Source organism: Lepisma saccharinum, chromosome 1, assembly GCF_977018435.1.
Source record: "Lepisma saccharinum chromosome 1, izLepSacc3.1, whole genome shotgun sequence".
NCBI classification, from domain to species: domain Eukaryota; kingdom Metazoa; phylum Arthropoda; class Insecta; order Zygentoma; family Lepismatidae; genus Lepisma; species Lepisma saccharinum.
In genome coordinates, this window is record NC_139229.1 from 39918678 (window position 1) to 39945622 (window position 26945).

A 26945-nucleotide genomic window follows, 5' to 3' on the forward strand; every position below is an offset into this window, starting at 1 on the left:
AGAGAACAGATGCGGCACAAAATTGTTCACCAATCTTATATTTGAATTTGCCGGATAATCTGTTCCATCGAGCTTTACTACATCAAATTTGATGTATAGATCTGCTCTGTGGGGGTGTATAAAGCCATCCCCTACATCAAGATCAACCTCAATCTCTGTGTTGGGTTGATTTAAATTTGCAAATGTCCTCCTGTTAGGGGGGAATGATTGTAGCTCATAACTCTCAATATTTTCCATTTTTTTTTGTATGTATTTTTATTTAAATATTAATCTCTATGATTGCAGTTGTTGTGGCTCCAGCAAAATCAACTAATTCTTCTTTTTCATTAGTGACCATCAACTCAATGTTATCTATTCTATTATGGCACACAGGAAAATATAATGTTGGGGATGGAGTGTAGATGATGGGCTCCATAAATTCAGAATTAGGTTTAAATGTTGCAATGATGCCAGTTTGTTTGTGAGTGCCTATGCCATTTGATTTGGTGATCATACCCTCAGCCACATTACAGTGAATATTCAGAGTCTCTATGGCTAAGAATTTAGGTATATTAATAGCAGTGTGTTTGATGGCCGGTTCAAGTTTTGTGTTGTTCTCAAAGCCTAACAGCTCTCCTATGGTACCCAGATCCACTGTTTCTGTAGCAGATACAATCTCTACTCTGTGAGTGACAGAATTTTGAGTTAAGACTATACCTCTGGGTAATTGAGCATTTAGAGTGGACAGATTATATTGCCCTGGAGTGATGACAATTTTTTGATCACCAACTGCAATTTTGTTGTTGTGGTGTGTAATATTAGGGATCAAGTACATGCCATAAAATGCTCTGAGAGCTATTGTTTTGGGATACACTATATCATCATGTAATTTGAGTTTCAATATTGAATTTTGGCTGGTGAGATGGAATACCCCCATGATGTTTTAAATACCACAAGGCTTTTTGAAAATTTTCAATTGATGGTTTATTTATTTGAGACATATATCTGAGAACAGATAAACACAAATGTCCACAATTAACATCTTTGAAATTTTGAACACGGGCATTATTGTAATAAAGATTAGCTGATTTTAGATATTTTATTAAATTTTCAGGTGGAACACCTCCAAATGAATCAAACACAAATGCCTCATCTTTTAAATATTTAAGATAACATATCCAGTGAGTGCCCTGATTTTTGTACTTATCCAAATTAACAATGCCACACTCTTTGTTGAGTGGTTGTTCTGGTAAAGAATCAGACATGTACACACCTCTAAAATTTTTGATGCCCAGTGGCTTGATTAAAGCTTCAATATCTTGGTTTGTAAGCGGCTCTTGTTTTTTTAAACTTATTTATGGCTCTCTTAACACCTTTGCCTTGTTTCTCCATGGCCAGGTTATGGCTCTTCAATTCATCTAATTCTGCTTTATTTTTTTTGGCATCTATTACTGTTTTTGCTATGGCAGCTGATCCGCCAGCCAAGCTCCCAACAGCCCCAAGTGCTGCTAAGATGGCCGAGATAGTAAATATGAAACCCCCCACATGTGATTTTTTCTAGATTGTTGTATTTTTTTTAATTGGGGGGTACTAAGCAACAATTTCATACCATGGCCCTTGGCAAGACAAGAATTTTTTTTCTTGCGCTGCTTTTTGGTTAAAAGGCTATCAATAGTTTTAAGAGATTTAAGACCTGCATAAGGTATTGATACATAACACCCTTGGCCTTCATTCTAGGTTTATTATATATATATTCACAGCCCCCAGTTTTTGTTTGGTGCTCATAGCTATGGTGGTCCCCAATGCTGCTATTCTTTCACTTAAAGAAGCATCTTTGCTTACAAATCTACCAAATGCAGCCTCTTCTAATTTCTTGTCTGCAACATGTCTCTTGTCAAGATCAGTATGTGTGTTGTATGCTATGTCATGGTCTCTGCAAGCAGCATCTAGGGGTTTAACACCAGGATCACCTCTGTTTAATCTATGCTCCAATTTTGTGCCTGGACCACAATACTGATAGCCTGGAATGTGTAGTTCAAATGGCAGCTTGTTTATAATGTCATTAACCAACCCCCGACCCTCAGAAATATTCCAAAATTTAGGTGGTAGAGTATTAATAATTTTTATAAGATATCCAATCCCCTTAGTGTCATTCACTATAAAATTAGACAATTTTGTGCTTATCATGTCCATAATTCCAACCTTTTCATTGTAAAAATTGTGGTTGCCAGCATTTTCCTCCCCAGCTATCACCAATAACCTATCTACAAGTTTCCTGACATCATCAACCCAGACAAATTCTTTAGGCAGGGTGTTGTATTGTTTGATTCCACTGCCTGTCTTAATTTGTGACCATATGGGCTTGATTAAATTGTTGTATTTTGCTCCACTGCTAGACTTGACTCTTTTTTGTGTGGGATCATTGTTCTGCTATAGAGTATCTGATTTTATTAATATTTCTTTGTAGTGCTCATAATCTTGATCTGTATAGCTGCCAGGCCTTTTCCTTGTCATCAGTTCCCACAATCCAGGTGTGCCGGGATATTTAACAAAACCACCTCTTTGTCTAAGATGAGATTCTGAATATACAATTATATCATCTCCCATAAATGTTACTCTGAAATTGCCAATTCTATGTATGATGCTACCATCACGCTCTGTGTCAGCATATAAGCCAAAGACCTCATCTTTGTTGTCTTTAGGTGTGCTTAAATATTTTTGAGCAAGAAGACCCAATTCAATAGGATCCTGAGTAGCTTCAATTCTTCGAGGAGCAACAGGACTAGGTGTATGAATACTAGAAAGTGGGGTGATTGGATAATCTAATATGTTCCTAGCAGCTACAGGTACAAGCTCTGTGATCAAATTTTGATTTTGCTCTGTAACAGTTTTGATATTCTTACTTAATTCACTAATAGCAACAATAATAGGGTGTTCTGTTTGTTTATGTTGTTCATAAATTCCTCGGTTCTCTGATTTCCATCCCTTAAATCTTTTTACAAGATAATCTCTTAATTTAAGATCATCAATGATTGGCCTTTTCATGGTTATTTATATATGTTTCAATGTCTAGAAAATTGTTGATTTTATTTCTGTATTTGCCACTATTGGGTTTTCTTGTCATATCAATTGTGACAAACCCATAACTGTCCTGGTTCCAGCACCTACTGCAAAACTTGGAAAAATCATTGTAGCTCAAGTCCTCACCTACATATTCATCATGTATGTGTTTGAGGTTGGTATGATCTTGATGAAACACACATATAAAATTGCTGTTGTCTCGGATCAGCTGCTTCGGTATTTTTGAAAAAGTCTGTGCCAGGTAGAAGCAATCAATGTTTTTGTGTCGCCCCTGTGTAAAAAAATTTCTAACCTTGTTTTGATTATCCAGTATAATGTCATCAAACACAACAACAGAGTTATCAAGACATTCATGGAGTGGCTTAACATCTGGTTCAAAAGTGGCTATATCCAATCCATCATATAGCTTCATCAGCTGCTGATATTTTAATTGTTCCAAGCTCTTAGACATACAAGTGCCTATTTTTCCAGTCTAACCAGTTGGGTGCCAATAAAAAATTATCAATCATTAGTGTAGTTTTACCACAAGCCGATGGCCCAACAATAAGACATCTAATATTTTCAGGCAGCAACTTGCCATTTCTCTTAATCTGCTGTTCAGGTTCTGGCAGCCTTTTTATAACATCCCAGGTGCTCATATTATCACTTTGTCTGCATCGATCCAGCTGTGTTCTGGAAGTCCTAGCCATTTGACAAATAACTTGTTGCCTTTTCTGCGGATGATTTTTTCTATGAGATATGTGTCAGGCTGTTTAGTTTTGTTGAGTTCTTCTTCATAGAACCGGCCTTTGAGAATTTCTCCTCGGTGGTCTTTTATTATATATGTGTTAAGGGTCCCAGGTTTAACTTGAACCACTGTAAATAATTCAGTGCTCCAGTTTCTTGTAAAGCCTCTTTTGAATAAGTGCTTATATTTGCTGATTCTTACTTGATCACCCACCTTGTATTTGGCTTTTCTTGTTGTTGGCTGGTATCTAGGATAATAAACAGTCCTGATCAATTTTTGCTCATCAGATGAAGTTACTTCAGACGGTTTCATGTTGATTGTGGAATGGACCGAGTTGTTATATTTATGTAGAAGTTCTGGAAGAATATTAAGCCATTTATAATTACCTTGAAGTGTAAATTGTTTATACATAAGATTTTTGAGGGTTTTGTTGAATCTCTCTACAATTGAGGCCTTGAGATCACTGTAACTCGAATAATCTTGTATTGACTGGCTTTTAATAAATTGTTGGAACACAGAATTATAAAATTCTTTGCCATTATCTGTTTGCAAATAGCGCGGTGATCTTCCACTCTGATTGATGATTGTCCTGAAGGCTTCTGTAACACATTTTCCAGTCTTGGATTTGAGTGGCACAGCCCAGGCAAATTTTGAAAATGTGTCTATTACAGTGAGTAGATACTTGTAGCCCTTGTTGATTTTGTCTAAGTTTTTCAGCTGTCCACTTGCCATCTCAATCAAGTCGCACTGCCATAAATCATCTATGCCTTTTGTGACTACTGGCAGTCTCTTATAATTATGTCTGGCTTGTCTGTGTAATTCATCAACAATAATTTGTCTAGACATAATATGAAAACAAGAATATTGCAACTATGGGATGTTCAGCAGATGATACTACAGGATTTTCTAAATACAGTTTGTCTCCTATTTGTATATGAAATTCCAGAGAGCCATCATCTTCAGCATAAGATGTTTCTAATGTATTGGGATCTGTAAAATCCTCTAACTCTACACTGGTGATTTTTGGTTTGTTGTCAGCATTTGTTATTGATAAGGTGGGGTAGTGGTGTGCCTGTGGTTGAAGCCAATATTTGATCTTGATTGGTCTCAGTGTGCCCCCAACAAAAAACTGGTAATAAAATTGAGCAGGGGACAGCATATATATTTTGCCGCCTGGTGTAAATGGTGAATCATATTCTTTGTTGGGGATTCTGTACAATTCAAGAATTACTGTATGTTTTGGATTCTCAATTATGCCCGTTATTTCTTTTTCTGCTGTAAGCAATCTGCTTGTTACAGATTCAAGGTGCTCATTGATGGTCCTAACAACATCATCATGGCCTGGCTTGATTTTTATGTCCACAACAAGTTTTTTGTATTGTTGCACAATTTCTTGTAGCTGGGTGGCAAAAACAGACAAAGCATTTGCTTGATTGGATTCCATGGTCCCTAGCTGTTGCTTGATATTAGCTACAATTTGTTGCAAATTTTCAATAACTGCCAATTTTGAATTTTGAGCAGTAAGATCATGGACCCGTCTTCTGATATCCTCAAACAGGGCATGCAGTTCATTAATATGTTGATTAGTTGGTAGAGTGGCCACTGTCTGAGTAAGTTGTTTGATCTCTGCCTGGATATTCTTGATATCTTCTGATTTCAATATGCGATTCACTGCTCTCTTAATATTTTTAAGTTCCTGTGATGTAGGCAGATTTGTTACAGTATTTTGCAAAAATTCAAGTGCCAATTTCACATTATTTAATTCAGATGCATCAGTCACACTTTGCATAGCATTTTGGAGCAGGGCTATATCTGCCTGAGTGGGTGTTGATTGTTGTAAAATTTCAAGTTTTGTTTGGATATCATCAATCAAGTGATGAAAATGAGATAGCTCAGATTCAGTGTTGAGGTTTTCAAGCTTTGTGATCTGTTGCTGGACACTGACAAGTGTGTCTACAATACCAGGCAGGCGGGATTCTAGAGATTCTTGTATATTTGTCAAATCACTTTGCACTGCTGCTATTGTACCCTCAAGATGGGTTATGGTACATTGAATTTTTCCAAAGTCTTCATATGTTTCAAGTTGCAGCTTAATGTTGGCAACACTACGAGTTATTGCACTCAAAGCATCAGAAGATGGCAAGTTGTTCATAAAATTTTCAAGTGTCTCAATTTTTTCTTTAACCTCGGCTATGGCATTGTTCAAGGGGTCCAGATTAGGTATCTGGAGTGATTGAATCTGTTCTTTTAGAGTGGAAATCACTAGATCAAAATCTTCTTGTGATTTTATGCTTTTGACAATTGTTTGGAGCTGTGCCTGGACATAATTTATCTGCTCTTCCAATTGCTGTTTCAATTGCTCAGAGTTGGTGGCCTGGGTCTTAAATTTGGCTTGAAGAGCTGCTACAGCTTCTTCTAAACTTTGAAAATTATCCAATGTGGCCAAATCAGTATATTTCTGAAGCAGCACTTTGAGTTCTGAATCAATTTTAAGAAGAGGGTCCGTGCATTGTGATTGTAAATTTGTAATTTCTAGTTGAAGACTGGCATTGAGTGTGGTTTGTAAAGCTTGTAACTCATTTCTTAATTTCTTGACTCTGACATCAAGCATCAGAATCTCATCACTGTGATCTTCATGTCTTGTATGGCCAAATATATCATTAGGCATTTTTGTTTTAGTGGTTATTTATTATTGAATATCTAATTCTTAATTCTATAAAAAAAGGTATAAGCTTGTCATATGATCCCGGGACCTCAATATATAAGCAGTCACCAGCAGAAACAGTATATACAGTGCCAGAAATCATGTTTGAGTGCTTAATTCTATAAATATTTCTCCCTATTGAAATCAACATTACCAGGGGTTGTAATAAATTGCAATTGACCACCTACAGGTAATTGGTAATAATTTAAATTATTGTTAAATATGTACAATGTTTTACGTGTTATATCATCAACATCTGTAAGTATGCTGTTCAGATGAATAATTAACAAAACACTTAGTTTAGATATCATATCAGAAGAGGGTTGTGGTGTTGGCAGGTCCATAATAGCCTCTTTTTTGAACCCAAATAAGTTCATAGGCATGTTTATTTATTTCAAATCATGCTCTGTAATTGGGCATTGATTACCACTTTTCAAATCACAATGACCCCATGGTAGAGTATGTATGCCACTTGATAAAATGCATCTCTTATCATCATGTGGATCCAGAGCCACTTTTCTTACAATATTTGTAGTCAACAAGTGATCCACACTCTGAATTCTGGATTCTGATGTTCTGATTGTGCTACATAATTTGAGGCAATTTTTGTAATCTTCAAATTCAAGCTCTTTGTCAACAATTACTCTGCCAATGCTCTTGGCTTTTTTGGCAACAGCGCCACTACATGTTTCAAAACTGTACATCTTGGACCTTAACCCAGCAAATGCCACAATAACATCACCAAGTGTCTCATCTTTTAACTTGCCAGGCACCTTTTTGTTGTGGGGTTTAATTTTTGAATGTTCAGTGGTATCAAAATATTTAAACAATTCAGGCTGTGCTATATCTTGATAAACATCTTCTGTTTGAATATCACGAACAAAACTATCTGTGTCCATGTACATCAGTTTTACACGATCCTTATAAAAAGGCTTCAACACATCATAATACAATTTTAACATGTGTAATTTGGCCAATTCCAATATCACAGCCCCTACATAAATAGGCTTATCAAACTTAATCTTTGTTTTTTTCATGTTGAAAAGTGCCATATTTTCATCATAAATTCTTCTGTAATTGAAGATGGGCTTTGCTATCAATTTTTTGCTCCGGCTAGGGTCAGTAATTATTTTAACATCAATATGTTTTCTGACATTTTCAATTGTTTTGCCATACACTGAATTGACCATCAATTTAAACAAGGTCTTATCAAATTGGCTCATTGCAGATGTTCGAAGCTCTGTGTTTGTATCAATATATGGCTTCAACCATCTTGAGTGCCTGAACCTCAAAACTTTTCCAACTTTGGTCACTTGAACACCATGACTCATCAGGAACTGGAAGTTTTTGTAATATAAGACATAATCCTGTTTCGGCTCTAGAGTCATCATCAATTTCTTCTGTTTAGAGCCAGGTGAACACTTAACCTCGGGAATTGGGGGCAGATCAGAAAATGTGTTGTGTAAATCATCAGGAATTGTCAGATCAACCTCTAAGAACAGGCCATAGTTACTGTCATCAAAGTCCTGAAGATCTTCAATGTTGAAATCTTCAACCCACTCGAGCCCTGCATATGGCAGTTTTTTCATCATAGCATAACCATAGAGGCTCTTGGCATCTACATACAGTATATAATTTGATGGCAGTGCTGGATCATAATCAGGAATATATTTGTTATTTGCTCTGGCATATCTCTGAGAACATTGCACCATGCCTCCTCTTATACATTGTTCCATAAACAGATACATATCTTGATCCTGGATCAGATCCAGTTGCATTTTAGTGTTTAAAAACATTGCAGACCATGCTAGGCCCGGAGCACTGTAAAAATACATTGGATCCAGCTTATAATTTTCCATAGAAGATTTTCTGAATGCCTGCAGTATATCAGCTAAGAGGGTCACATCAAGTTTTAAATATGCCTTGTGATAATCACCAAATGTCTGGCATTTTAAATTGTTCCACATCAACTGGGCATGGTGATAATCTTCATCAGTGATTCCAGATCCTCTGATTTTGCTGTAAAACTCTTGTTGTGGTGGCAGAGAACACTCATCAAATTTAGAAAAATCTGTAACATAATCATATGGATATACACCCTTCCGCCTAATTAATTTCAGGTCCTGATTTGGAAACAAAGCACATGTGATTTTGAATTGATCATCAGATAATTGACTGGCCAGTGTAGCCAGGCTAGCAGACAGAATTCTGTAGGAATCAAGAAATCTTAAGTGAATGGGAACACCATTAACTTTAATTATTTTGCTAATAGCTATATATTTCTCATTATTATCTGCTAAAATATTTAAATTCTGCTTGTCAAACCCCTCGTACCTGATCAAATGATGGAAATCATAATTGGATGCTCCATGGCAAAATATAGGGACAAATTTTGGTCTCTGGATCTTAATATTACAGCTATTACACAGGGGCATTAAGAATTTACCATCTGAATGGGAATGGTGGTGTACCTTGATATTTGTATCTGAAAATTCAGAATCACATACCGGGCATTTTTCTGCATTGTTGAAATTTTCAATCTGATCCTTTGTTAAAGGCAACATGGGTTTTGATTTTAATAAGACATTAGATGCTATGTCATGGCACTCATTTTCTATTCTATGTGCAAATTTTTTGATGGCATCTGGTCCCATGTATAAATATTCTTCACTAACAACACCATCCTGTACAACAACATAATAAAAACTAGAAGGTTCATGTAACTGGTATGATGTAATTGAAGATTCATCAGGATCTGGGCTGCAGAATGCAAGGGGTTTGAGGTTTGATTCAAAATCACAAACTATATATGCTGGTGTTCCAACAAGGCTTCAAATTTTTTGAATTTGGCATTTTCACTTGGATTAGGCATCACCATATGAACAGGTTTATGGTTGCCACAGTATTTTAAATGTTCAATTAACTTGTTGTTAGCAATTTCTGCATTCACTTCCCGAACCCCATTCACCATTTTTCTACCATCAAATACAGTCAAACATCTTCTGCACAACTTGAATATTCTATGAGTTTTGTCTAGTTGTGTTCTGACTAAAGCTTTAAGATTATGTATCAGAGTATAATGGCGTGTATCATCGCCTTCAATTAAGAGCAGATCAATCGGAACAGCAGAATCATCATCAAATGTACTGATTCTGAGAGGATCTATCAAGCAATTGCCACGGCCAGTAGAACAAATAAATACATTAATAGATAATTGTTTACCATTGATATTCCTGGCCTTTTTTTCAAATTTATCAATATTCTGAACAGACATTGGATATTCTAAACCCTCCATTGCTTTATCAAAATCATTGTCATGCTGTTTATAATAACTTATTCTCTTTGGATTATCTGAAACTGGATACAAAGCAGCTAAAATACACCACAGAAAGCATTTCTGATCATTTTTTTCTATGTTAAGCACAGCTTTTTTGTTTTTAATATTGGCAGGTAAAGGCACATATGTGGAACCTTGTAATGGGCTGAATTCAGAAATATTAACATAGAGCTTGTGTGAAGATCCGCATAGGCTCCATCCAGACTCTTTCCAGCAAATTCAGAGTGTTTAATATTCAATTGATCTATCAAACTGCTTATTATTTTGTCTGAATTTGCATTTGAATATACCGGTACAGTTTCTGTTATGTGGGGCTGTGTAAATTTTGTGCCATTTGGCTTCTTATATTGTGTAAACAATTTGAGGGACAGCTTATAAGAGCCATTTTGTGCATTTAGAATTGCCTGCACATCTGGATTTATACTGTTCAAAAAATTCTTAATGTCACATCTTGGCTCTGATACAAAACGGTGATCCCTTAATTGGCCGTTAAAACTGCTATGGATAGGTGGTGCATAGCGTGGCTGCTTTGCTGGTCCAGCATTAACAGGTGTTTCATGCTTCCTTTTCAGACCAGATGTAGATGGTTGTGGGGGCAATGTTGATGACTGTGCAGAACAAGAGCCTACATGTCTATTGAAATATGCCTTGCTAAATATTTTATGGCATTTGGGGCATATTTTTGTGGGAGTTCTATATTTGCCTGGGTCATAATTTTTTTGGTGCCTAGCAAAATTGGGGCTGGATATATTTTTATTACACTGATTGCAATATTTTTGATTTGGCATTTTTTGTTGTTGGTTTATTATATAAGATTTCCTGGGGTTCAATTCAAAATTTTGTACTTAATATATATATATATATTTTGTTCAGCTGTGTGCTTTGTATATTTCTTGTGTATATTTAATATGTTAATATTATTAATTTTTATTCTCGGTTTATTATACAAAATTTTTTGGGTTTTAAATCAAAACTCTATGCTTATTATAACAGGTTGTAAAGCTAATAGCCTACAAGTGGAAAAAGAGAATAAATATTGATCTACACTGTTGCTCGTCTGGCCCCCCCACACTTTACCTCCGCACTCGAGGTTCGGTGCACTTCGTACTCGGCTCAGATTTGTCTAGGGGTATCTTTCTTTGTACGACAATGCACGTGGGTTGCTACAAGTCAACATAATTATATAATTAACTACAAGAGACAACGGATAACCTTTTGCGAAACCTTTATGATCAGGGGGATAAATTACCTTGTCCAGCATGTGTGAAATTAAAAACAGAAATTTTGGATAATTTCTATAGTTTAATTAACGTAAAATTTAAAGTATATACAAGTCGTATCCGAACGTTCATTTCTCTAATTATTTATCGGGCCAAAACTCTAATTTTGATGTTGGAATCTCTATTGTTTGTACCTGGATGCTTTACATTGCATGAATTACATCGGGAGTACGCTTGTCACAAGGTAGACTCGCGTTACTCCAAGAAACGTCTTAACAGGCGCTAGGCCGCCCGACGTGTACATTTCTCAACCTCCACGGTGACAAGGCACTAGGCTGCCCGGCGCACCGTAATTACTTCAAAATAACATCCAGTACAAACTACCTTTTTACCTGTAAATCGGACACCAAGGCACTAGCTTGCCCGGCAATCCAATCTCTTACAGCATCCGTTTCGGGAGACCTGTCCTCCGGTCCTAGCTAACCGAAGCAAAAACAGCCTCTCCCTTCCATGTCTCAGTTCCAACAGCCGACCTCCCCCACTCTCATCTGGGAGTTTATATACGTTTGGTTGGCGTCTGCTGCCAACCGCCCTTCTTTCAAAATTTTTAATCTTTAACAGCTAAACTGCCCGCCTTTTCCTCTTGAACGTTCGAAACACGAAGCAAGAACAGAGAGATACATGGTATTTATACATGGAATAATATGAACCTAAAAATGCATAATAAATTGATTTACACTAATCACACATATATATGTTTATACACGTAATTACCTAATTAATTAACATATTAATAAATATTTCAATAAGGAAAAGAAACACTGTTGCCCTGACACGGGGGCAGGGTAACAGATTCCCCCTCCCCAGCGTTACAATTCAATCTGAAATTTAAATTTCAGTCTATGTGAATTGTCTTTCAAAGTTACTGAGAAAAGTTAAGCACTGTATCTGAAAAAGAAAAAGTTCACTGAAACGTCATTTTCACTACACATCACAACGTCTCTCTGAAAAAGAAGAGTCTCGATTTCACTGCACTAAATATCCTATTTCCACACGGATTCTTCCTCCGGGAATCCTGGAATCTCCTGGACATCTCGGTCATCTGGTCATCTCCCAGGTGCAGACAGATTCAGCTCCTCCACCTTCCAACGAACATGTCCGGCTCCCGCTCTAGGGTCAACTCAGCCTCTCCTCGGTCCATCCGAAGAACTCCCGGCTCCTTAGTCCCCTAGTCCTTGCGTCTGGGACTTCTGCAGTACTCGGTTCGACTCCTGCCGAATTTCAGCTTCAAATGCTTTCCAAGGTTCTATCGTTCGATTACACGACCCGATTTTAAAATGGCTTTTCCATTTTTCATCTATAAGGAAACTTTCCCTTCCTTTTCCGGGCATCGAACTGCCATCCTTCAGCATTCTCTTACCGATGAAAATCTCATGTCTTCATGTTCACAATTGTCACCACCCTTTGTCGGCAAAAGGTTGACATAACATAAAATACAACAGTCCGTAATTTAAATCTTATATTCACATGAAATAAATTTACCAGAACTCAAATGTGTAGCGACAATAAATCAGGAACTTAATTACTACTGTACAAACAAGAAGTCGACTCTTCGGCTTCCTTTCCATCATTTTTCACAGCCCTTCTACCCCCTCCCCTTGAGATGGATTCTCAGGGTAGAATTTAGGGACGAGTGCTTTCCCTCACACTTCTCAAATTTCTTCTCGGAATGACCTTCAGCTGGTCAACGTTAGCTAGAACTCTCTTCCCCTCACCTTCCTTTCCCAAAACAACATTATTTGGAGTAGTGAAATTCAGAATTCTGTAGATCCCTTTGAATTTCGGGAAAAAGCACGAAGTTTGCTTGTTAAAAGCAGACGAAATCTTATGCTCTTGAAGCAGTACTTGATCTCCTACACGAAGATTAACCCTTCTTCTGCCCTTATTGTAGGCCCTTGACGCCTTTTGCCTCGTCTTTTCTTCTTTTTCTCTTGCAAATTCGAAAGCCGCGCCCATTCTTTCCTTTAACTGCATGACGTAATCCATCTGTCTCTCCGCCGTGACGTTTTCCCCGGTTCCATCTTCCCTCTGAAGCTCCATTTTCCGAGTGTCATGCGGCGTGTACAAATCACGTCCAAAGAACAAGAATGACGGTTTCAATCCAGTCATCGAATTCGTTGCATTATTAATGGCAAAACTTATCACGTCCAAGTTTTCAGCCCACGACGAGTGTTCCTTGCAAAACTTCCCAAGTGCTTGCTTGATTATCTTAATCGCTGCTTCTGATTTGTTTCGCTTCGGTCTATATGGCGTAATATAGACAGGCTTGCAATTCACAGAACGCAATGTTTGTGAATACAGTTTGCTTCGAAATACACTCTGGTTGTCACTGACAACGTATTTCGGAAATCCTGATTGAAAACAGTACTTCAAGAATGCTTGCGAGATCGTCCTCGCCGTTGTAGTTCTAAGCGGTGTCAAACTAATGTGCCTTGAGAACTCGTCTTGAATGACTAAACAGTACTTGTATCTCCCCTTCGTACTTGTAGGCAGTGGTCCAAAAATGTCCAGAAACACTTTGTATCCAGGCGCAGTAGCTTTCCTCGAGTTCATAAATCCCACCTTTCTGCTGTTGTCAGGATTATACTGAAGACAAGTGATACAACTTTTGCAATAGTTACTGACATCTTTGACTACTCCGTCCCAAGTATAATTCTCTAGGACCTTAAACAATGTCTTTCCATGTCCTAAGTGCGCAGATAATAAATCATCATGCGAAGATTTAAGTACTTCATTCTTCAACTTCTCTGGTACCCACAGCTTCAATCTGGAGCTAAACGGTGGATAAAGTCCAGTGTTTTCGTCAACGAAACGGTAAAGCAGTCCATCATCGTCGAGACAGGAATGTTGGAGATAAAAGTCAAATTTTCTCTTCTCTCGAGCATCCTTTATTTCAACTTCTTCTCCTTTTAAACATCCAATTAATTTCGACAAGTAAGGATCACTCTGTTGTCCTCTTTTCCACATTTCTTTATCGTTAAGATCTACGGGCGGCGAAGTTTCTGTCTGTCCGTCCGTCTGTCTTCCATTTACAGTGTTGCCAGCTGCATCTGTAAACATCGCTTCCGTTTTCCTTTTATTCTTCCGGTCGAATTTCTGACACACTTTGCCTTCGACTTTAGGAATATCATGATGTTCCATTATCGTCCCATCAGGCATCTCTAATCTGAAATATCCTTCAGGCTTGATGTCCTCTATCGGATAATTCTCTTCTGCATCCGAAGATCCAATGTAATTCTCCCTCTCAGAGTTTCCCGCTTCGATCCTCGACAAGTAGTCAACCGCTGTGTTATTTCTACCGGCAATGTATTTTACTGTAACTGGAAACCTGGTCACCCTGTTTATCATTCTGTTTATGTGGCTCGGAATCTGAGAAGATTTCAAGATATCCACGAGCGCAGAATGGTCAGTGTAAGCTATCACTTCCGGTGCTTGCAGAAAGTAATATTCAAATTTCTCCAGACCCATGGTCAACGCAAATAACTCTTTCGCTGTGACAGAATAAGAACGCTGAGTGTCAGACAGCTTCTTGCTCCCAAATGCAACAGTCTGCAATTTTCTGGTTTTATCGTCCTCCTGAGCGACGATATAGCCAAGCGCTATGTCAGAGCAGTCTACAAACAAGTGAAACGGTTTCGAAACGTCAGGAATCTTGAGATCAGGACTATTTACAATTGCATCCTTCAACTTCTGTAAACTCCCTTCTTGTTCTTTTCCCCAAGAAAATTTCCTATTTCCTTGTAACAAGTCTGTGATCGGTTTGGATATCTTTGCTTGGTCCTTTATGAAATCTGACAGAAAATTTAAGAAACCTACTAGTCTCCTAACTTGCTTGATATTCCTCGGGCGCTGCAATTGTTCTGCCTGTTTCCTCTTACTTTCCGCACAAGATATCGTATTTTCTGAAATTGTAAACCCAAGAAAATCAATTTTCTTTCTGAAGAGACGTGACTTTCGATAACTAATCGTCAGTCCTTTGTCTTTCATCTTTCCCAGGACAGAATCCAACACTCTTAGTTGTTCTTCCTCGGTAGCGTTTGCAATCACTACGTCATCATAATAACATATTGCATCAGTTTGATAATGCTCTCCTAGCGTCTTCTGCATCAGTTCTGCAAGGTGAAAAGGTCCACTACGACAGCCATAAAATAACCTTTTGTATCTAAACGTTCCCATTTCTGTCAAGAAACCTGCATATTTTCTTGTATCTTCAGAAATCTGCATATTTGCAAATGCAAACGGAATGTCCAGAACTGTAAATATAGTTCCCCCAGAAAGCTTACATATTGTCGACCTAATATCAGGTATTTCTCTACGTCTGGCCTCCAATCTCTTATTCAAGCCTTTGCTGTCGATGATCACTTTACATGTGTTATCTCTCTTCACATGAAGAATAGGCGGCGAAAGGTAATCTGTGTCACCCCTTTCAATGATCCCGTCTTCAAGCATCTGCTCAACAGCCTGATTCATTAATTTCCTCTTTTGCTCAGAAAGTGGCCTAGGTTTCGCTCGGAACGGCTTCTCGTTATTCACATCCAAACGAACCTCGTAATCCTTTGCTAATCCCGGTTTATCTTGAAAAACATCAATATGCCTTCTCAGTATGGCAATCAATTTCGGCTTGTTTTTCTCTGAGATATCGGTACCCTCCATCAGCATGGCAATCCTTCTCTCTTCGTCAACCCCCTCCTCTTTGATGTCGCTGCTACGTGTCTCCGCTCCGCAAGCAGAAACGTTCTCTCGGACTCCTTCGACTCCATCCGTGGTCGAACCCAGTCCCCTAGAACCAACAGCATCAACGCTGTCACGTGTCGGCGGCGAATCAAAAGGCACGATTTTCGAAAGATCAGGCTCAATTGCCCACCCGTTACGATGAATCACGGGTATAAGTCCCAGCTTAGCCATTAATGTCCTTCCCATTAACATTTCATGATTAGCATTAGATAACACAAATATCTGATCCCGAGCCTTGTGTCCGTGAAACTTAATATTTACGTAAGCGCTCCCCAAAGATTCTACATTTCCTTCCGCAAGTATTACTTTAGTTCTGCAACCCTTCAATTTCACTCCATTTGTCTTCATTTTCTCGAAGACCTCCAAAGACACAAAGTTATTGGACGACGCCGTATCAATACATGCGTGTACTTCCACATTAGCCACGTTGCATAAAACGATAGGTTCCCTTACGTCTTTTACATTTACGTTGTGAGGTGAAAAATTTTCCTTCCGCGTAAAATTTGCAGTTTCCACGCCACGAACTTGACAAATTCGTGGCGACTCTACGAGTTTTTTGTTTCTTCCTTCCCACGTTCATTAATCTTGTTTTCCCTACGGTGATTTGAAGCTCTGCAACCTTTCTGTCCACAAGTGTAGCATAATTTATTTCTCTGGCAATCGTCCTTCGAAAAGCGGTTCTGTTTGTTTTCATCCCTCACCGCAAGCCGCGAGGGTGGAGGGCGTGAAACCACATGTTCAGCCCTCAAGCGCTCGACTTTCGGGAGGTCAAAACCAATGCTCACAGGGTCCAAGAAAATATCAGATTTCTTTCTCCCCCTCTCCTCTTCGCATTCCTGGTTAAATGACTTTCTTAGCGACAAGCTGCGAATTTCGTCTTCCGAAACGAAAGATTTGAATCTCTGCCTTTCCAAAAACTCCGATTGTAGTTCTAGGGCGTACTCGCTCATTTCTCTCATAGAAGTGAATGTCTTGTTGTACAAATAATCCCTAAATACCGGATTGCAGTGCGACTTCACAAAGTCAATTCTCTCCTGCGCAGAAGCCGAATTCCTTATCCTACTAAAATGCCTGTCAACTTTGCGAACGTATTCCGCCAATCCCTCGTTAGCAAGTTGAAACCTCTGAGACAAAAATAACTCTGCTTCTCTCTGATAATCCAATCCGTGAAAAGCCTGCAAGAATTTATGCCTGAATTGTGAAAAATCACCGAACGGTTCCGTGAACAAAAACCACTCCCTCGCTTCATTTCGCAACGAAAGAGGAATAAACTGCTTCAGAAGATCATCTTCAGAAATTTTCAGCGTTCTCGCGTAATCTTGAATCCTATCCAGATACGAAAAAGCATCTTCCTTCCCTACATTTCCCTCAAATGTCGGAAGCGGCAAACGAATTTCCTCCATTGTCACTCTTGGAACGCACCTCTGTTCCTCAACAACAGAAAGTTCTGACGCGGTCGGGCTGGACCTGCTCGAGTTACCAAGCGACATTCTTGTAACTTCCCCTTTTCTGTTTCGCAAGATCATCGGTTCGATCCTCGTCCGTTTCTCTCCTTAACTTTCAATTCAAAAATCTAGTTCAATATCCTGCGACAAGACCTCAAATAACTAAGTTCAATCCCGGACGAGCCCCCAAATAAATATGTTGCTCGTCTGGCCCCCCCACACTTTACCTCCGCACTCGAGGTTCGGTGCACTTCGTACTCGGCTCAGATTTGTCTAGGGGTATCTTTCTTTGTACGACAATGCACGTGGGTTGCTACAAGTCAACATAATTATATAATTAACTACAAGAGACAACGGATAACCTTTTGCGAAACCTTTATGATCAGGGGGATAAATTACCTTGTCCAGCATGTGTGAAATTAAAAACAGAAATTTTGGATAATTTCTATAGTTTAATTAACGTAAAATTTAAAGTATATACAAGTCGTATCCGAACGTTCATTTCTCTAATTATTTATCGGGCCAAAACTCTAATTTTGATGTTGGAATCTCTATTGTTTGTACCTGGATGCTTTACATTGCATGAATTACATCGGGAGTACGCTTGTCACAAGGTAGACTCGCGTTACTCCAAGAAACGTCTTAACAGGCGCTAGGCCGCCCGACGTGTACATTTCTCAACCTCCACGGTGACAAGGCACTAGGCTGCCCGGCGCACCGTAATTACTTCAAAATAACATCCAGTACAAACTACCTTTTTACCTGTAAATCGGACACCAAGGCACTAGCTTGCCCGGCAATCCAATCTCTTACAGCATCCGTTTCGGGAGACCTGTCCTCCGGTCCTAGCTAACCGAAGCAAAAACAGCCTCTCCCTTCCATGTCTCAGTTCCAACAGCCGACCTCCCCCACTCTCATCTGGGAGTTTATATACGTTTGGTTGGCGTCTGCTGCCAACCGCCCTTCTTTCAAAATTTTTAATCTTTAACAGCTAAACTGCCCGCCTTTTCCTCTTGAACGTTCGAAACACGAAGCAAGAACAGAGAGATACATGGTATTTATACATGGAATAATATGAACCTAAAAATGCATAATAAATTGATTTACACTAATCACACATATATATGTTTATACACGTAATTACCTAATTAATTAACATATTAATAAATATTTCAATAAGGAAAAGAAACACTGTTGCCCTGACACGGGGGCAGGGTAACAACACTGACCTTCCGCAAATGCCTGCACAGACATGCATGTCCTAGAAAGGCAATGACCTAGCACTGTGTTATGTATTGATTTTTGTATAACAGGCTGGGACAGATATAAGCCTGACTCTAAATAAGAGTGGATTACAACAAACAAGCCGGATGCAACAAATATCAGATTTTTTATACAAAATATAAGCCCTTTTTGTTCAATATACCAGAAATATATTTAATATGAATAATAAGAAATATTATATATTAAACCAAACAGGCCTGTAAGTATGAGAAGCACTGTAACAACACATCTGTACTCCTCAGCCACTCTCACAATACTGGCTGATATGTAATGCAAAATCTCTTTATATACCCTAAGCATGGATTAAAACATCTGAAACAACAAAGCAATCAGAATATAACACATCATCACATTATGTCATAATTAACCAATCAGAAAACAACACATGCATAATATTGGATAATAATTTGTTGCACAGCATGATGCAATAGAAATAAACCAGAAGTAAGCATGTGTGTGTGTGGGTGGGTGTGTGTGTGGGTGTGTGTTTTATGAGGATTTTGGCTTAATTTCAAGTGTATCCAAAACAATATCAAGAAGGGGCATATTTTTTACAAGCTTATGGACAACAATCTGGCTGATGCAACTTTTGTAAGTATGTGCAAATCAATCTGAGGGGGCTCATCATTTGTACACTGTAGTTTCGGGAAATTCCTGAGGGCATTTTTACAAAAATCTTGGATTAGACAGGGTGCTACACTTGAGCAAAAACTCATATGGGCATGTTGAGCATGTTTTAAGTGTAGCCAACTCTGCCTGAGGGGGGTTCATCATTTGTTGAGTTTATATTATAGCCAATTACACTACTACGTAAGCTTATTTATATGATTCCCTGGCATGTATTTGTCTTTCATTGTAAAATGTTATAACTATTTACCCAATTTATATTGTAAACTTTCTTATCTTTATTATTTTTGATTGTCCTATTAGCGATATCTAGCCAATATTCATATTGTTTGTGCAATCAATAGCATGGTTTAACTAAGTCTATTAGATAATAAGTAATAATAATTGGTTGATTAAAGTAAATTATTAGCACTCCTGTGTTAATCACCACAAGGAAGACAAGTGGGTGGGGGTTGAAAAGATAGGGAGGAACCATCTCAGTGGACCTCCCCGTTGGCGTACAGGTGGCGTCGTCATCTTGTAACCATGAGGTCCCGGTGGAGGCACATAGTGGTTCGGATCCCACTTTAAGCTGTCCCGATTAGCCTTACTGTGCATAAAGTGAACTTAAGCCACCAAAGCAAAACCATCTCAACAACGAACTGGAGTAACTGACGAAAAGCAGCAACAAATGAGTCAGGGTAGATGGACGCGAGATTTGAACCTGCGACCCCAGAATACGATTCCGTTATCTTGACCGATCACTCAACAAGCCTGGTTAGTTGAAAGCAGTAGCAGGGTTTTAGATTAATAGAGAAGCGAGAGTTGAAACCAAAACAGGAGCGGATATAAAAAGGGATGCCGCTCTCCTATCCCCACGTACTGGTAGGCAGAACTCAATAACGTTGAAGAAACACTCAAGGTTGCGAGAAAAAAAAAAAAAACTTCCTCCTCCCCCTGACACAACTCTGGCCCGTGGAGAAAGGCGAAGGAGAAAAGATAAAAAAAATAGGTGAAAGAGAGAGTGGAAAGCTCATGGATGTAGAAAATGACTAAGGCAAGGGTCTCATGTCTGATTATCGATCTTCTGAGTTCTTACTTACAACCTGTTCCTCCTTGACCGTCGAGTGAATAGAAATCTCCTCGCTTCTCCAGAAGAGGAGAGGGTAGACGAGGGAGACAGAGAGAGAGAGAGAGAGAGAGAGAGAGGAGGAAAAATTCTGGAAGAAAAGAGGGGGGAACAAAAAGAACAAATCTGTTTTGACCTCAAGGCTACACTTGGTCGATCAACCGCCAGTATACCAACATAGAGACGTGGAACCAAGGGCTTTCTTTTTGTAAATCTTCCTGCTTTACATCCCTCCCCCTGCACTCTCCCATCCCCATTACCTTGTCCGATAGAGCACGTCCTTTCCGAGGGCGGTGTTAAGGAAAAAAAAAGTCCCTTGTTGGCGAAGTTTGGGGCGATTGTTTGACAATGCATTGATGATGTCGAAGATGATGTTACAGTGAGACGGGGAGAACTTCATCGAAAGCTTCTGCAAAATCTTTCATCCATCACTGGATGCGGATGCAGGGGCAACAAAAGTAAATATTTTCGTTCAGCTGGTCGAACCTTTGTATTACTTATTGTTTGCCTTAAGGAGAAGCATACCGAGAAGCAGCCCCCTTCCCGAAATTCTACACATATTTAATTTGAATATTATTTTTATTGTTAATAACATAATTAAAGTTATAACCACAGTAAACACTCCATTACATCGAAAAAGGTTTAGCGTATAATAGAGGAACTGGGTTATACTTTTATATATAAATTTGGATCGAAATTGGTATATTTTTAATAACGTACAGTAGTTATTATTGTAAAAAGGTAAAGGTAAAGTGTTCCCCTGTGCATAGCACCACGCCATGAAGGCTTATAGGGGGTGTGGGGGTAACGCCCCACACTTTCTTGATCCGGTCGTGAGTAGGGGTGATGTGATCAGCATCACGCCCCTGACCGCCTTTCCCCCAGGTACCCATGTTATTCGACGCTGGGTGGGCGCCGGGGCCGCTTCCACCGTTAGAAAAGTTCCCGGATTTGAACCGGCCGGGGATCGAACCCGGGACCTTGAGCATGGTAGTCAGACGCGTTACCGACTGAGCCACCGCGGCCACTAGTTATTATTGTAAAATAACAATAATTACTATTGTCATTATTATTTGTACTAATCAAGTTTTATCTATGGCCTAACCCCCCCCCCCCTCCTCTACAAATATTTCTGGCGACTCCCGTGCTGATAATGAGCCCTTCCGAAATAAAATTCTGGCTACGGGCCTGCTGAGAAGTAAAAGAGCTCCCTTGTAACCGAACGTTTACATTTATCCTCTTCGGTGCAAGGATTCTTGGCCCATTTGCCCAGTCAATGAAAGAAAAAACTTCGAATGTCATGAATAATTCCGTAAAAGCTGAATTTTTGGTCAGTTCTCAAACCAATACTAGGAGTGCAAAATCAAAAAGTCACAGTCCCTCTCCCCAGCGCCCCCTCCCTTTCAAAATTTCGATTTCTAGTCTTATATCTCCGTAACTATTGGCCATACGCATATACTATTTTCTTAGTCTTGACTCTCATTAGATGGGCTATAAAAAAGGTTCTGTTTGATTTTTCGTTAATGACATTGGTTTTGAAATTTTAGAAACATAATTTTCCTAGTACTTTTTGATGTTTTTGCCTTGTAACCTTTTAATAAATTAAGTGACAGCAAATTATTTCGAATAATAGTTGGTCTTATTTATAAGCTATAAAACGAAATAAGTCTCAATGAATTTTAATGAGAGATACGTCATACAATGTTTCTCCAAATGGAACATAGAACCAAATTCAGGCTGCTAAGTCCTGAATAATTGAATTTTTGATAATAGCAAGAGACTTCGTAGGATAAATTGTTATACCATTTACGATATTTTCAGTCTAGTAACCAATCGCAATCTGTGGATGACCGCCATCTTGAAAAGAGTCCGCCATATTATATATATATTTTGATTTGATATATCTCGGGAAATGTGGCACCTATCAACGTCCAGTTTTCACAGAAATGCTCCAAATTGTGCAGTTTTCATAATGAGTCAATAAAGTTATTTTTCAAAAATAAAAGATAATAGTTTTGTACAAAAAACTCGCTAATTATAACATAATATTATAAGAGAAATACAATTTTCAAGGAATTCAATTTCATTTATGGAAAAAGGAGTCATTGAAATTTGTAATAAATTATTTTTTTCTTACGTGAAAGAAAAAAACATCATTATAATAGATGAAAAAATATAGTGACAATTATTTACAAAATATTTTGCTTTGAATTTCTCATTCGGTGATTTCTCTTCTTTGATCAGGTCACAAATTTATATCCTCCCCGATGACGTAGAGGTATCGCTGCCGCCTTGTAATCAAGCGGTCCCGGGTTCGGTTCCCGGTGAAGGGATACAATGGTTGGGATCCTACTTCAAAACGAAGGAACATTCGCGATTAGCCTATATGTGCACAAAGTGGGCTTAAACTTTGAAACTTCAACCAACTGATTTGCCAAGTGCATTAAGAAACAATAGCGTCAAAACTTGTGATTACAAAGCAATGGCTTTTCTAACTGGACTGCGGTAAAAGTCGAAATACAACGCGAGAGAACCAATGCACAATACTAATGGACAAGGGGGTGTGGGTTTTGTGAAACCAACATCAACAGGAATTACAACGAAGCATCATGGCAGGAAAATCCTGGAATTAAGATGATTCGTTAATGAACTCGCAATTAAAAGAGCAAACAACCCCTGACATGACGCCGCCGACGTCCACAAAGGATAATTGGAGAACGAGGAGGTCAGATGACCACAACAAGCCAAGGCTGTCCTTTCGGCCAGGAAACAGGCAGCTTCTGTGTGTTCGGTTCGAGATGTGAAAAGAACAGCAATGAAAGGTTTTTGGGGGAGGGGGTGTATTAAAAAGAAGGGAGAGAGAGAGGCGTTAAGGCGACCCTGCAGATCCTAGAAATCATGTTTAATTCAGCAAGGATTAAACCGGTCCTAATCTCGCGAGACAACCAATGGGACATCAGGTGAAAATATCGGGGAGTGACGCGTGAAATATTCAGGGGCTCCCGGGGTCCCTCAAGCGACCGGGCATCAAATTTTAACCGCGAGGGGGCAGAAATGTTTTCGTCCTGTCTTCGGAATCCTGCCTTTTTGGTATTAACCGTCCACGCAAATTCGTTTTTCTTCATACATTAGCGCTCAGGGCTTTTCTCTTCGCTGCCGCATCATTGGGTGGAGAGGAAAGTTGCATCTCTTGGAGATTTCGCAGGAGGCGGCATCTCCAAAGGATGCGAAGTATAAAGGATCCGCCACTTTAGTAGCGGGGTGTTTCGGGAGATTTCTGTACTTGCCAGGATCAAATAACTTGTCAGCAACAGACCGTTGAAACCCAGACAAGACCCACATAGAAATCGCAACTATGTTTTGTGTATTTACTCGTACATTTTTGTCATTTAGCGTTGCTTTTCTGCCACTATCGAATTAAAGTACACTAACTGTTAGTGTCCAAAATTAAAGCGACAGACAGAAATCCTTTCCACGCGTGATTTCTTTTTTTTTTTTATATAAATTTGCCAAGTTTAAACTGTTGCTATCGTGATTTTTTGTTGATAAATCCTGGCACGTTAAGGTTAGTTTATTTTCTATCTTAAACCAGTTGTCTATGACATCATAAATATTACTATCACCTGATCGTATTATGTGGTCAAATGGACACACGGGAAAGAATTTTCGTTTGTTGCTTTAATTTTGGATATTAGTATACATTATATATATATTTACCACCACACCCCTAAGCGAAATAGACTATATCTACCTACAACCATACCCCTCAATGGAATGGACTACATCTACCACCACATTCCTCAACAAAATGGACTATATTTATCTACCACCACACCCCTCAACGAAATGAACTGCACCTGTGACCTTGAGACGCGACGGCCAGTAAGCGTTTGGCTCAGTGTAGGGGATTGCGTGTGCCACAAACATGTATGCTCAGTTGATGGCAAGGCCTCCCTGATGGCGCAGTGGCGGCGTCGTCGCCTTGTAATCAAGGGGACCCGGGTTCGATACCCGGTGGAGGCACATAGCACAGTGCTTCGGATCCCACTTTAAACTTTAGGTCCAGTCCCGATTAGCCTTTCTGAGTATAAAGTGGACTTAAAACATCAAATCAATCACAAATCAGTTGATCACAGATCTGATACCACCTGATTTCTTCTTGTGGAATGTTCTAAAAGGTTGTGTCAACAGGAATATGCTTCGAACAATTGGCGACCTCAAAGACGCAATACGGTGGAAGGTTGATGTTATTACAGACGTCACATTTGCACCGCCTTCGTCAATTTTCAGAGAAACTTTGGTGCTGAAGGGGGCCACTTTCAGCATATTTTATAGACAGGCCATGTTTGTGACATGCAAGGTAATTGATTACATGCCATTTTTAACAGGGAACAATGCAAAAGTCAAAAAGTTATTGAGGATTATTGGGATTTCCTAGTGATATAATCACTCTGTATAGAAGCTATATCGACACAATCAAAGTACACCCACTTTGCAATGTACGTCCACCGGGGCGGGGATCGAATCTGGCAGTGCTCGAAGTGAAAATCCCTAGCTGGGTGATACTAAGTAGAGTTTGGATTGTGTGGTTTAACATGGAGACAATGAAGCAGATGTGTGTGTGTGTGGGGGGGGGGGTAATTACGCAAATTATCCTATCTGCGGGTATAGTATCCGTCGAATCCCCCATCCTAAATTTCAAGTACCGATTACAGAACGAGAGTATTAAGCTTTTTGATAATCATGATTAAAAAGTTTGGTACTTTGGACAAACTTTTCTGGCAACTCTATACATATGATCGACATTACCAAAAGGAATTTAGTTGTGGTGAAGAATATCGGAGTGCCATTGCAATCAGTCCCTTAGCCACATTTTCATTCGGGGCTCATTAATTATCAACAGCCGCCATCTAAAGGCGAAAAAGTTGGGGGTACAAATCCTGAAGGTGATTTTATCTTTATATTACAACTTTATATACAAGATGTTTAATCCTGCTAAGGTATTAAAATGTATTACCACTATAAATTATTTAAATTGGATATTTGTTCGAAGGGGCTTCGGTCCCCCCAGCCCTCCCCCTGACTACGTGCATGCTTCGAATTATAAACTTAAGCTATAAACTTAGATGGAAGGGAGAAATAAAAACATATTTTTTTAAAACTTTCTACTCATAATGCTTATCTCTATTTCATTAGCTGACCTCCGTGGCTGGGTGGGTAACACACGCTACGACGGTACTGGTTCCGGATTCGAATCCCGGAATAGATGTTCTTTGTAAGTGTCTCTTCATCAATTTCATCATATCATCACTCATCTTCATCTTGACAGAAAAGCGAATTAAACAAAACCAACTTCATTAACTTGAGCTGTTTTCTCTTGCGCGGTTTTCGTGTGCCGCCTTTTGCCCTGTCGTTCGTAACTGTTGGTGAGTTTTGGCTTGCTCCAGCTCAGTTCATTGTCTACAACTGATGGACCTGAAACCCAATCAAGGAAAAACTCCGTGGCTCCATTTTTCTCATGAACATTCCGTCTCCGCTCCCGCTGCCAGCCTCCGCTAATGGACCATTTAACACAACACGACGGAGTGGTGCTTGCATGCGTTATCATCTCCTTTGGCCCGCTGCGTGCTATTTCGGGTCCTTGGATCCTTCGGACGCAAATAATCGGCACCTGCTTTGCCCTCGTGCTTCTCTTTGATTGTCGCGAGCGCCCTCTGGGGGAGAAGCTGAGCGACGGATTGATGAGGCGAGCAGTTGCGGATAGGCAGGCCCTTCAGGGAACGAAACGACGCGATCAAAATGGGAGTAGGCTATTTACGAGTCTAGCTGTGTACAGTCGACTTTTCCTAGACTCGTGTGAGGATTCTATGCAGTGATGAATTCAGGGGGGGATCCCGTCTGGTAATATAAAGCCTCCCCAAATATCAATAACCTGGCAGAACAATAGATAAGAAATTTGGCAACGATGTTTAATTTAGCTTTTATAATTTAATTTAATTTAATGTAGAACGTAATTTTTCTATATTTTTTCTGATTCAGTCTTCTTCATAATTAAGAGAAAATAATGAACGAATTTAAATATCATACCTTTGGATAAGTTCTTACTAGCAATATACAATAAAATTCCATTTCATTGAAACTGAACGACGGACACGTGTAGAGTGGCTGGCAATGTGAACTTCCATTGTTTTAAGAAATTTCCACTTCTTGCAGCTATTTACAGGTTAGCCAGTCAACAATTTGCTGTGGAATGATGGTGTCATTCTTGTGCAGTCATATGAACAATTCTTAGTGTTACTATTATTAGCATTATAATTTGATGTCTATGATATCCCCCCACTCGTGAAGACTTATATCCGCCCCAGAGGAAAGTGGCAGGATCCTATGGACCATATTAGTGTGACGTCACTGACCAAGATTTAGTCCAAACAAACCCTTCACGTGGTGTTTTCTTGTGCGATAGCATTGGGTCATCTTCGCAAGGGACGCTTTTTAGAACTGTGACAGCACTTACGAAATAAAATTATTATGTGTAGCGTACATCAATGTAAATATGTTATTTCGGAGAATACGTCTATATATATTACACTTTCCTTACAGAGGATAAGGTAAGGAACAACTTTAGTAGGAAATCGAATA